We start from the raw sequence: 11,432 nt of genomic DNA, 5'->3' as shown, positions 1-11,432 counted from the left end.
GTCCTGGCTATTGTAAATAGAGCTGCAATGAACATTGTGGTACAAGACTCTTTGAATTATGGTTTTCTCAGGGTATACGCCCAGGAATGGGATTGCTGGGTCGTATGGTAGTTCTATTTTTAGTTTTTTAAGGAAACTCCATACTTTTAACAGTTAATCTTTAAACTCAATTCTCTTCTCTCTCATTTTCTAATAGGCAGCTAGAAGAAGCTAGGGGGCACCTTCAACATTCTGCCTGGAAATCTCTTTAACTAAGTCATCCAGTTTACCAGAATACTGCAAGCAGTGGTGTTAAAATTTCTGTCACTGCCTAAAAATGTCTCCTTTCCTTCAGTCTCCAGTAATCTTACCTTCACTTTTCTTTAACCATTTACCCACAGCCTCCTCAAAACCCTTCTAACATTTGCCCACAGTCCCAAAACCAATGCCACATGTTTCAGTCTTTGTTACAGTAGCACCCCAGTTTCAGGTTCCAAAATCTTTTTGGTTAACTACTGCTCTATAACAAAGTTCCCCAAACTTAGTGGTGTAAAACAGCGTTATTCATCACCATCACTTCAAATATGACTGATATCAGATGCTGGTTTAGCTGAGGTCATCTGAGACCTCCTCAGTCTGGTTGCTGATGACAACTGTCAGCTGGGACCTCAGTGAGGACTGTTAATCAAACAAACAGTTACACATGGCCTCTCCATGTGACCTGACTTTCATGGCATAGAGGATAGGTTCTAAGGACAAGAGTTCCAAGAGAAAGTCAGAAGGAAGCTTCAGAAGTGATGCAATATTACTCCCTTCACATTCTACTCCTTAGAAGCAAGTCTCTAAGGCCACGCGTATTCAAGGGGAGAAGAATTATGCTCCAGCTTTTAATAAAAGGAGTATAGAAGAGTTTGAGGACACTTTTAAAAAGATCACCCAGTAGCATAAATTATATGGGTACCAACTGGGGAAGAGTGCTGGGATATTAACACTAAGCACATGCTCCTGCAAATTCCTAGGCATGCCACTGCATCTACTGTGACAAAGCTGGCATCCAAAAAGCACTGAGGACACCACTGCAGTGGAGAGGGTCTATATGGACTTCCTCATGGCTCTAGTGCCTACCCCAGCTCCAGTTTAGGTCTGTGAGTACTGTCAGTCTCCTTACAACTTGCCTCTTCCAATTCTATGTTTGAGGCCTCTTAACAACTTTTTCCTCTTTACACCGCCACAGGTTCTCACAACCAAAATGCCCATCTTGCTGTAGTCTCTGTGATCCCCTTGGTCCTTGGATACAAGAAATGTAAACATCTCCAACGCCGACCCTTTACATCATGTTTGCCTTCTTTCTGGTCCCATTCTGATCTTAAATATTCTTGTTTCCCAGGGTCTAGGCCAATCTTTGCACCCTGGCTGTAGGAATCAGGTCCTTGTCTTCCCTCTCATTTCTTGCCAATTTTCCTGCCTGCCAGCCCCAATTGTTTTCAAGACAAAAGTCTCCACCTGAGCCCTATTCCTCATGCCTGGGACCCTATGTGCTACTGCCAACATGCCCTTGTCCTGCGCTCTGCCCACCTGCCAGGAAGACACCTATCACTCACTTCTGGATATCTTCCATGCCAGCCACCTGTCTGCCTGGACCTCCAGCTTCTACCTGTTGCCAAAGTCTCTAGACAGCATGTCCTGCCATCTTTTTGGACCTCCCAGTTGCTGGGCCCTTCTCCAAAAGACTATTTTTTCTCCAGGGCTGGCCCGCTCCCACTATATCTAGTTCCTAGTTATGTACCAAAGAGCAGTTGACTTTCTCTCTGGCTGCCACTGCATCCTTTTCACACCTATGATTCCCTGCCCAGTGCGATCTATGGAAGCAATTAGAAAAAACAAATTCATTGTGCTAAGAGCACTCCAATTTTGCTACTTCCGTTAAAAATGTACATGGACTTGAACTTTCTCACCTTCTCTATTGCTTCATCTCTAGGAAAACCACCTGCTCCAGCCTTCCCTGACTGGCTCCTAGGCTTCTTCCCCTTTGGCTTTCTTTTGGCTTCCAAGACCTGCAAACTCCATGAGTATGGCCCGCTGCCCTGGATTTCAAATTCCTGGTACGCTCACAATTCAGCAGTCATCTGGCCCTCAACACTCAGGCTACACGTTGTACGCTTAGCTTTCTGGACCCTGCCTAATCAGTCCTACTAGCTGCCACCCACATTTGGTTAGCTTTTCTTATTATATCTGGAGAAGTGGGAGCAAACTAAATTATTTTGTTTCTGCAGTACAAAACTTTATTTCTGTCACTTGTACATGTTTTAGATTTTTCAATGCGTAACCAACACTAAGACCTTTGCTAAGTTTTCCTTGACCCCCACTCCACTTAATGGAAGCTTGAGAATTTGATTCTACATTTGTGATGTGTTTTATTTTTTTCCCTCTAAGACTGTTCAAAACTGGCATGACTTTTTGACGGGAAGAATAATATGGTTAGCATGTTTATAAATTAACAGTCAAGGAGGTGTACAAACCCAAAATTATTCTCACAGGAAGCAAGTTGCTGGCTCTGACATCCCTTCTCTTTCTTAGCTTGCCAGAAACAGATGTTGACAGTTCTCTTATTTGGGGAATATATCCAGAAGGATGAATATTATCCTTGAGAAACACAATATACTGTATATAATTTCTTATAAGCAAAGAAGTAGTTTATTTAAGCTTAGAGAAAGGGCATACAGATAATCTGGACAAAAAAAGAAAGAATGCCATCAAGAAATCTAAAAGCTTAGCCAGCCCTCAACTTCGCAGAAGTTTCTAGGCTAGCTGAAAGGGGCAATTGATAGTGCTAGAGGGCTGCAGATGGAATCAGACCTAAGAGACCAAAGTCTTCTCCACACAAAGCCAGAATTCTCTGAGAAGTGAAAAATATCAGCCTTCCAGCTGGCAGTTTTGCCCACTTTTCACAAAGAAATCCAATTTCTTTTAACACATAAAAAACTATAATTAACCTGTTTTCACTTAAATCAAAGGGTATTTATAAGGAGCTTTTCATATACCAAACCCTATACATGCTAATATGTTTGCATGTATGCATAAAAATTGTATATGACAGTTCCTGTTCTCAAAGACTTCAAAATATAAATTGTTAGATTCTGAAAAGTAAGAAGTCTGGTGAAAAAAAAGAAACTAGTTTATTTGTCTAGTAGTGCTCAGAAAATCTAGCCTACATTTTAAGTGTTAGGCATTCTTAGCATAAATAGTTTTTCTTTTTGTTTTTTAATGAAGCATGCCTGATTTTGCTGGGGGTCGAAACTGACATGCAACTCACAGAAACGTGTCTGCATTGTGGTGTGAATGGAACCATAGCCTGGGAAAGAAATGGAATAGCTCAGAGATTCCAGTAGATGGGGAAAGTGTTGAAGCCACCAGAGCCCAGTGGTATGTGGCAATCAGAGATGGATGACTCCTTTTGAATAAAAATGTCATGCTGACCTGGTAGAGGCAAACCCTGCAAGTGGTATCTGGCAGCTGCTATCAAAGGAACAGAGTCAATGTATAATCAGGGTGACCTGAAACCGCCAATCACACACCACAGTCTTCAGGGGCGCAAGGCTCCAGCACTTTCAAATATACAATACTCCCTTTCTCTGCTCATCAAGCAGGAAACACTTGTGCCTCTGGTGTCTGCAGACCTCTTCACACAACCAGTTCAGGGACACTGAGCTGCAGACTTTGATGTCTGTGGACAGAGCCCTACCTGGCATTTGGTCTCGCCATTAAATGGCCATAAAAACATGTGTCATATTTGTTCCAAATTCCAATACATCATATATTGAAAGTTCGAGGTCCTCTTATGACCAGAAGTTTTGACAACTTTATTGGTTTACAGAGAATTGACTCATTTTAAGAGTATAATCTACCTAATATTTTCACCTGCCGATGACTTAGTTCAGAGTCAGTGTTGTTAGTTGTGTTTGTCAAAATATCTGAAAAAAGGAAAGCCTTAGTTTATAAAATCATGGATATGATTTAACCCAATATTTCTATTTCTGCGAATCTGCTGTGAGAAAATAATCATAATGCAACAGAAATTTATGTAAAAAGAAGTTTGTGAAAAAATTGTAATATTGACAATTACATAAAACGTAAATTGTTCTATATATTAGGAATATGTAGAACCTTGGAGTATGAGGAAATATTTAAAAATAAGAACTTGATTGTCAGGAAAATGTTCCTAAAACTGAATGTTAAATAATAAAGGCAGATCACAAAATATTCATTCAACAAATATTTATTGAGTGCTGACCATGTAAAAAACATTGTTTTCAGTCTAGAGGTGTTACTAGGAACCAAAAAAAACCAAAAAACAAAAAAAACCTCTTCCTTTGTGGTGATTACATTCTGGTGTATCTTACCATGTCCTTTCAACTATGTAAACAAACAACTATGCAAACAAATAAAATAAGCCATCATAGAAACGGAAGTGGAAGGGAATTGTAGCGGACACTGCATCCGTGTCCCTCAGATCCCTTAACCATGTTTGTGCACAATATCTCCCGTGCACGTACCCTCCCAAAGCCAGACCTGCATCTCTGTTGAAAGGCTGCTGTCTGGCTTGCTGTAGAGCCTGCTCTGCAGAGGTGCCTGGAATATACAGGGCCTCAAGGGCAACCCTTAACCAGTGACTGAAGGAAGCATGGTGTAATTACTGCATCTCCCTTGTTCTGGTTGGAACATCTCTCTCCTATGGATCAAGCAGGACTACCCTCTGTATGACCTTGTTTGCTATCACACCTTTACTGCTGGGGAACCAAACAAAGGCCAACATTTGAACAGAGATGGTAGACTAATAATAATCATAGCTTGCATTCACTGAGTGTCTCATGTTTCAGATTTTAACATGAATTATCTTAATTTTCACAGCAACACTGTGAGATAAGTACTATTATTATCCTTGTAATACAGATGAATATGAGGCTGTGGGCATTTTCTTTTCCTTCCTTATACTTCCATGTCTCTTCCAATGTTCCACCAAGATATGCATCATTTTTACAAGCATCTAGGACATGAGTACCCGTTTTCTGGAGTGTTGGCTGTAGAAGCTGCAGGAATAGTGTTCTCTTGGCAGCTGTTGAACATTATTGCTCTTATATCTGAATGCAGCTCTTTGTCAATCAAAGAATGATAAAATAATCATATCATGACCAAGTAGTTCTCTGAACCTTTATCAATTAATTCCTTTATGAAAGTGAACAAAAATTTACATATTAGAGTGGATTTCTGCTGTTGTCTTTGAAGCTTGCTTCATTGTCTGGGAATTTTTGTTCAGTCTAATGTACTTTAAATTTTCAGAACCACCTGTATTTTAAAATATTATCCTTTTACTCATTCTTTTAGTTTGCCCTAAAATGTCCCAATTTTATTATTTAAGTTAATAATGAGTTGCTCTGGTCTTAATGCTACACTTACATTTAGTTTAAAATTTTTTCTAAGATCATGACATTTTCATAAGAAGTTTTTGATCCAACCTCCATTTTTCAAAGCTCTTCACATGGTACTTTCTAAGCATAATTGGCATTGCTCTTTACCCCTTCCATAAGACCCAAAGGATAAAAGGCCCATAACTGAAGTTGAACCACACACATTTATATGTACGATTTCTCTGTGCTGACTTAAAATAAGAAACCAGTCAACTAGGAAAATGGTCCTCTATGTTATTTCACTGTAGAAGTGGTCATCTTGGACCAGAGCAACTCTCTTCTTGTTAGTGTCATAACCCGTATGGGTAGAAATTCCTAAACATATGTGTTACTTGGATTTTGGTCGTATGGGATAAGGTCTAACTAAATAGCTTAGGCAAAAAAAAAAATTTAAAGACTGGTGAAATCTAAGGACGTTTTAAGCAGCCAAGCCAAAATGACAGCAGGGATATGTCTGGACCTCAGGGATACTCCCTGACCAGAAGTGAAATCTTTAATAGAATCCAGCATTCCTAAGAAGAGTGGTGGTGGTGGTGGTGTTTTGTTGTTGTTTGTTTGTTTTTGGTATTGAGTTGTATGAGCACTTAATGCTTTTAAGATTAAGATAAGAAGAAAGAAACATCAGAAAGTTGTTTACATCTTAGCTCAGTTCTGAAGGAAAACAACAGAAACAACAAAACAGTGATGGGGAAAGTGGTTCTTGGCACAGGGAAAGGCAGTGGCATAGGATGTGAAGAACTGGGAGTAATCTTTTTTAGGTCAGAGAAAAATGTACTTACGGGAAAGTAGAAAAATAGAAAATAAAAGCACTTAATGGGGAAGTAGAAAAATAGAAAATAAAAGTACCTAGGAAGGGAATACATACTGATTACACTAGAATGTTTGAACATTTGGTAGAGTGCTATTAATCAGAATAAGTTTTTTGATATTTTATATTTAGCTTGTAGTTAGAGATGTCTGAGAGGTTATCGAGATAACTTACCTGGAGCTCAGAAGAGGAGATATTACGTACTTAAAGAGAATGGGTACAAAAAGAAGAAAAGAGGGCCAAGAAAGTTTCATCTGGGTTGATTTTATTGTCAAGTGCTTTAAAATATTATTTTCTTTGACAAGAATCTTATGAAGGGCTTCCCTGGTGGCGCAGTGGTTAAGAATCCGCCTGCCAATGCAGGGGACACAGGTTCGTGCCCCGGTCCGGGAAGATCCCACATGCCGCGGAGCGGCTAGGCCCGTGAGCCACAACTACTGAGCCTGCGCGTCTGGAGCCTGTGCTCCGCAACAAGAGAGGCCACGATAGTGAGAGGCCCGCGCACCGCGATGAAGAGTGGCCCCCGCTTGCCGCAACTAGAGAAAGCCCTCGCACAGAAACGAAGACCCAACACAGCCAAAAATAAATAAATAAATTAATTAATTTAAAAAAAAAAAAAAAGAATCTTATGAAGACCTAGACTGTTTATGCTATGGTGCAGGAATGCTCTGTATCCTAAGAGGTCTAATCAAAAGTAACCTCATAGGGGCTTCCCTGGTGGCACAGTGGTTGAGAATCCGCCTGCCAATGCAGGGGACACGGGTTCGAGCCCTGGTCTGGGAAGATCCCACATGCCGCGGAGCGACTGGGCCCGTGAGCCGCAACTGCTGAGCCTGCGTGTCTGGAGCCTGTGCTCCGCAACGAGAGAGGCCGCAATAGTGAGAGGCCCGCGCACCGCGATGAAGAGTGGCCCCCACTTGCCACAACTAGAGAGGGCCCTCGCACAGAAGCGAAGACCCAACACAGCCAAAAATAAATAAATAAATTAATTAATTAAAAAAAATGTACTTAAAAAAAAAAATTAAAAAAAAAAAAAAGTAACCTCATAAGTCAGACTTCAGATAGGGGTCCCTGACTCATGGGGGTCCGGGGTGAGGGGAGGGGTGATTTGACCCTTCTTAACACCTGAGTTCTTTTCTCTATACCAACTGCCCTCTGAAGCAGATCTGGGGGACTGGCATCTAGGGCCATCACATCATACACCCCTGTGTAGATTTACAGGAAACGTCTTCACCCTGGACCACAGCAGAGGTGATGTGCTGCAACAAGTGATTCAGATTAAAGGCTCTTATTCCAAAGGTGGACACTCCTTATGTTTGACACTATTATTAAGTTACTTTCATTGGGATTGTAAAATGACTTTATATAGGTCATCTAGGAGCAGTGAGTTTTCAGGGTGTTGTCTTAGGAGCTAAAAATAGATTAGCAGTAATTAGTGAAGTGGGTGTAATTTCATACCTTGGACTGTAATCATTTCCCAAAGGGGTTTTCCTTGATTTTACTTTCCAGTGCATTATGTCCTTTGTTGAAAGAAAATACCCCCTAGAAGAGCAATTTTAAGGAAAGTACAGTAAACATAAACTAATATAATGATGGGCTGCATAGAATCCTCTGTTTTCATGAAATAAACCACTAAAAATACTCCTTGTAGCAATAATGCGAAAGTAGTAATATTGTAGTTCAAAACAGTTCCAAGCTATTATTTTATTTTGCAAGATGTTGTTGGCAGAATCTAGTCTCAATAATTACTTTTTTAAGAAGAGAGAAAAAAAACAACTTAATGCACTCTAATGCTGACTCTAAAAATATCAGAGAACCAAGTATACAGGGATCAGACTATTAATAGCTTGAAACACTGTCAGTCGGTGGGATGGGACACACTTTTTTTTAGATTGTGAGCCAAAATCTAAATTTTACTGCCGAGACATGTACTTTGAATCTGTAGCACACTTAAAGGTGAGAAAAGGCTGTAAGTGATTAAAACCTCTTGTTTCGCAACGCCCTGTAGGAGACATTTAATTGTTTCAAGAGATGCAGAAGTTCTCAAATGTGATTGACTCAATTATAATTAATTGAAAATGAAATATATAATATAGCACTTTTACAAAATTGGTAAGAATCATATGCAAACTAAATTATGATTTACTGTCACAATTCCAAAAATCTAGGAATTCTTAAACTAAGCGTTAGCATCAGTTTGACTAAATGTAGTAGGAAGTGGTGTTACTGAAAGTGGGGTCCAGGTGCTTGCCACTCTAAAGCCAATACTAGAGAGGCAAGGTTGGTGGAAAAGAAAGTTTGCTTTATTTTGGAGGCTGGCAACCGGGGTGGGGGTGGAGGGGGCAGAAGGGCATCTCATGTCCAAAGGCCAACTCCCCGCCCCCGACAAACAGTGGACAAGAGTTTTTATAGGTGGAGGGAGGGGGCTACACGTCCTCTCCAGCAATTATCTTCAAATCAGTCATGCCGTTGTCTGACCAGCATCATCTTGATTGTTTTAAGTACAACTATATTTCCAGGGTTGGTTTGTTTCCATTTCTTTGAGGCCAGTTCTCAGAATTGTGGCAGCTTATGTCATGGCTACAATCTGGTCATCATGTAGTTAACTTCTTCCACCTGGTGGGAGTTTTAGTATCTATAAGAGAGCTCACAGGATATGGCTCAGAATATTATCTATAGCCCTTGAAGAGGAACTAAAGGTCCTTGACTTTATTTAATGACTAAACTATTGTTGTTTGGTCTCGTTTAACTGTCTTCCTTTGTTTCTGCATTTTCTCACTCCTTTGATTAAACATATTCTTCGGCTAAAGTTTTTCTACAGACAAAAGGCAGATGGAGGACATGGGGGGGAAGGACCAGAGGGTCCTGCTCCATTTCAGTGGGACAAAAGTTCAGCAAATAGGGCTTAATCCTGAGAAAGTCTCCTTTCAGCAGTTACAGATACTGGTTTGGCTGTCACCTTCTATAGTTTACTCATACCCACATTCTGGGTAACTATTTCACCAGTGGCCATTTCCCTGATCTGGTCTTTCACTGGAAAATTGTAAAATTCCAAACACCATGAATCTGGCATTATGAGTAAGACGGTTGGAAGGCCTTTATGTTTATGGAGAGAAGACAAGTGACTTCACAGAAAAGTAGGGAAACTCAGGTGTTAGCACCAGAAAGGGAAGACAATCGGAAATCTGTCCATGGGTGATTTGGGAAAAGGTAGTGAAGTATATATACTAGCTCAGCAAGCCTCTCTAAAATAGTCCTATAGCAACTGCAAATAGATGTGTTCATTTCCCTTAAATTAAAAAAAAGCATATATTTAATTTTTCCTTTCTATTGATACATAGCTTACATACAGTACAATGTATAAATCTTAATTGTACAACTCAATGAATTTTTTATATATGTATATATCCACCACCAAACTCAGATATGGAACATATCTAGCCTCTTAGCAGACTTCCACATGCCTCTTCCCAATTGATAACCCCATTATTCTGATATTTAGCACCCTAAAAAGAGTCTCAGTTATTTCACATTGTCCCCAATACTTGGTATCGTCAGTTTTAATATTTTAACATTTGCCCTTCTGGTTGAAGTGTAGTGATGTCATATTGTAATTTTAATTTGCATTCCTCTGGTGGCTAACAATGTTAAACACATTTTCATGTGCTTATTGGCTATTTGGATGTCTTCTTTTGCAAAGATCCTGTAAATGTCCTTTGCCCAGTTTTTAAAAATCATTAAGCATAAAAGACAGATACATGTTTTTATAAAAATTATGACTTCTCTTCATCAAACAACTGTATCAAGAGAGTGAAAAGGCAAGCTAGAGGAGAGGAGAGGAAATTTTCATATTTGAAATTTTGAACTGATTAGGGTTAACAAGTTCTCCACTTTTCATGAACCATGAAGACAAGGGCAGTATATGATGCTTTCCCAGTGCTACACATGGAGCTTGGCATAGAGTAGGTGATGAATGAATACCTGTGAATGAATGCATGAGTACCTGAGTGAATGAATGAAGTAGTCGTCCCTCCCCATCTAAAGATACGCAGATTATGACCATCTGATTTGGTTTTTCTAAGGCTAAGAGAAAGCTAAATATTAGCAGGAACAGAGACTCTGAATATGACTCTATTCCCTGAGCAATGCCAACCTGAGAGCTGGCCCCAATGATGACTAGTCCCTAGAGCTGATGTACAAATTCCACTTGAGGGCTGTCAGGTCCCCTGGCCATCTTTTATTGGTGCCCTGGGTCACAGTAGATATCCAGCCAAAGACGTGCCCTCTGCCTTGTGGCAGGTGTGGAGACTGCCCGAGGGGCTTCCTGGCCTACTAGAAAGAGAATAATGCTGAAGTCTGAATACCTACACACTATCACAAATGGACCACAAATAAATAATTTCCCAGTTTTGGTTTCAGTTTCCCCAGTTGTAAAATAAAAGGGATCATCTATGAGCTCTCTAGACCCTACTTGCTCTGACATTCTGTCACTGGAGGGTCTGAAGAAAGGAACTTTTATGGGAAAAACAGTACTGGACACCCTGCAGGTCAAGATGACCTGAGCAGTGTACTCTGCTCAAGTCCCAGAAGGCCCACAGTACCTTTGTACTTGATCCAAAAAGGCAGTCTTTTAAGTTGTCCCAGCACCTAACTACTCTCTTCTGTAGGCTGAGATGAAAAAACTTCCAGAATTCTTTGCAAAAGGAGCCCAAACCCAAAACAACAATGCTCCTTGGATACAAGTAACATTTTCTTCTAGAAATAGAAAATGTCCTCTAGCTTAGTTATAATTTCTGCAATCTGTTCTGCCAAATTCTTTTTGGTTTGTATAACTGCTATTCAGAGTTCTTTTGGCAAAAATGAAAATCTAGCTTATTTCTAATAGCCTGTTAATTTTCATGGGCTGTCCCATTTAAGAACAGATGAAAAAGTCACCATTGGAGTCTTGTTATAGAGAAGTTAACCCTAGGTTATTTACTATTGGTAAACAATCTATTTGAAGAATAGATGCTTCTTTCTGAAAGAAAAATATTTGAAGATTTCACCCTGTTATAAACACTATTTTCTCCTTTTTCACTTGAAAACAAATCTTTATTTTCAGCTTAAAGAGCAGCTATCCTAGAACACATTATATGTAATAGAGCATGTTAATTATTTCGCCTTTTTAAAAAAGTAGCTTC

The 11,432-nt window shown here is 39.9% G+C and overlaps 1 long non-coding RNA gene across 1 annotated transcript; it reads right to left on the bottom strand.

The window, feature by feature from the left end:
• Positions 1-1,316: 1,316 nt before the first annotated feature.
• LOC309609920 lies at positions 1,317-9,975 on the bottom strand. The gene is made up of 2 exons (XR_014233656.1): positions 7,295-9,975; positions 1,317-6,951 (listed from the first exon to the last, which is right to left on the bottom strand). It is a non-coding gene; the product is annotated as an uncharacterized lncRNA (long non-coding RNA).
• Between the last annotated feature and the right edge of the window lie 1,457 nt (positions 9,976-11,432).

The sequence above is a fragment of the Balaenoptera borealis genome (genome assembly GCF_965194805.1).
Source record: "Balaenoptera borealis genome assembly, chromosome: 13".
Classification (NCBI taxonomy): domain Eukaryota; kingdom Metazoa; phylum Chordata; class Mammalia; order Artiodactyla; family Balaenopteridae; genus Balaenoptera; species Balaenoptera borealis.
The sequence above is the reverse complement of the archived record's forward strand: the minus strand, read 5'-3'. Positions and strand labels throughout refer to the sequence as shown.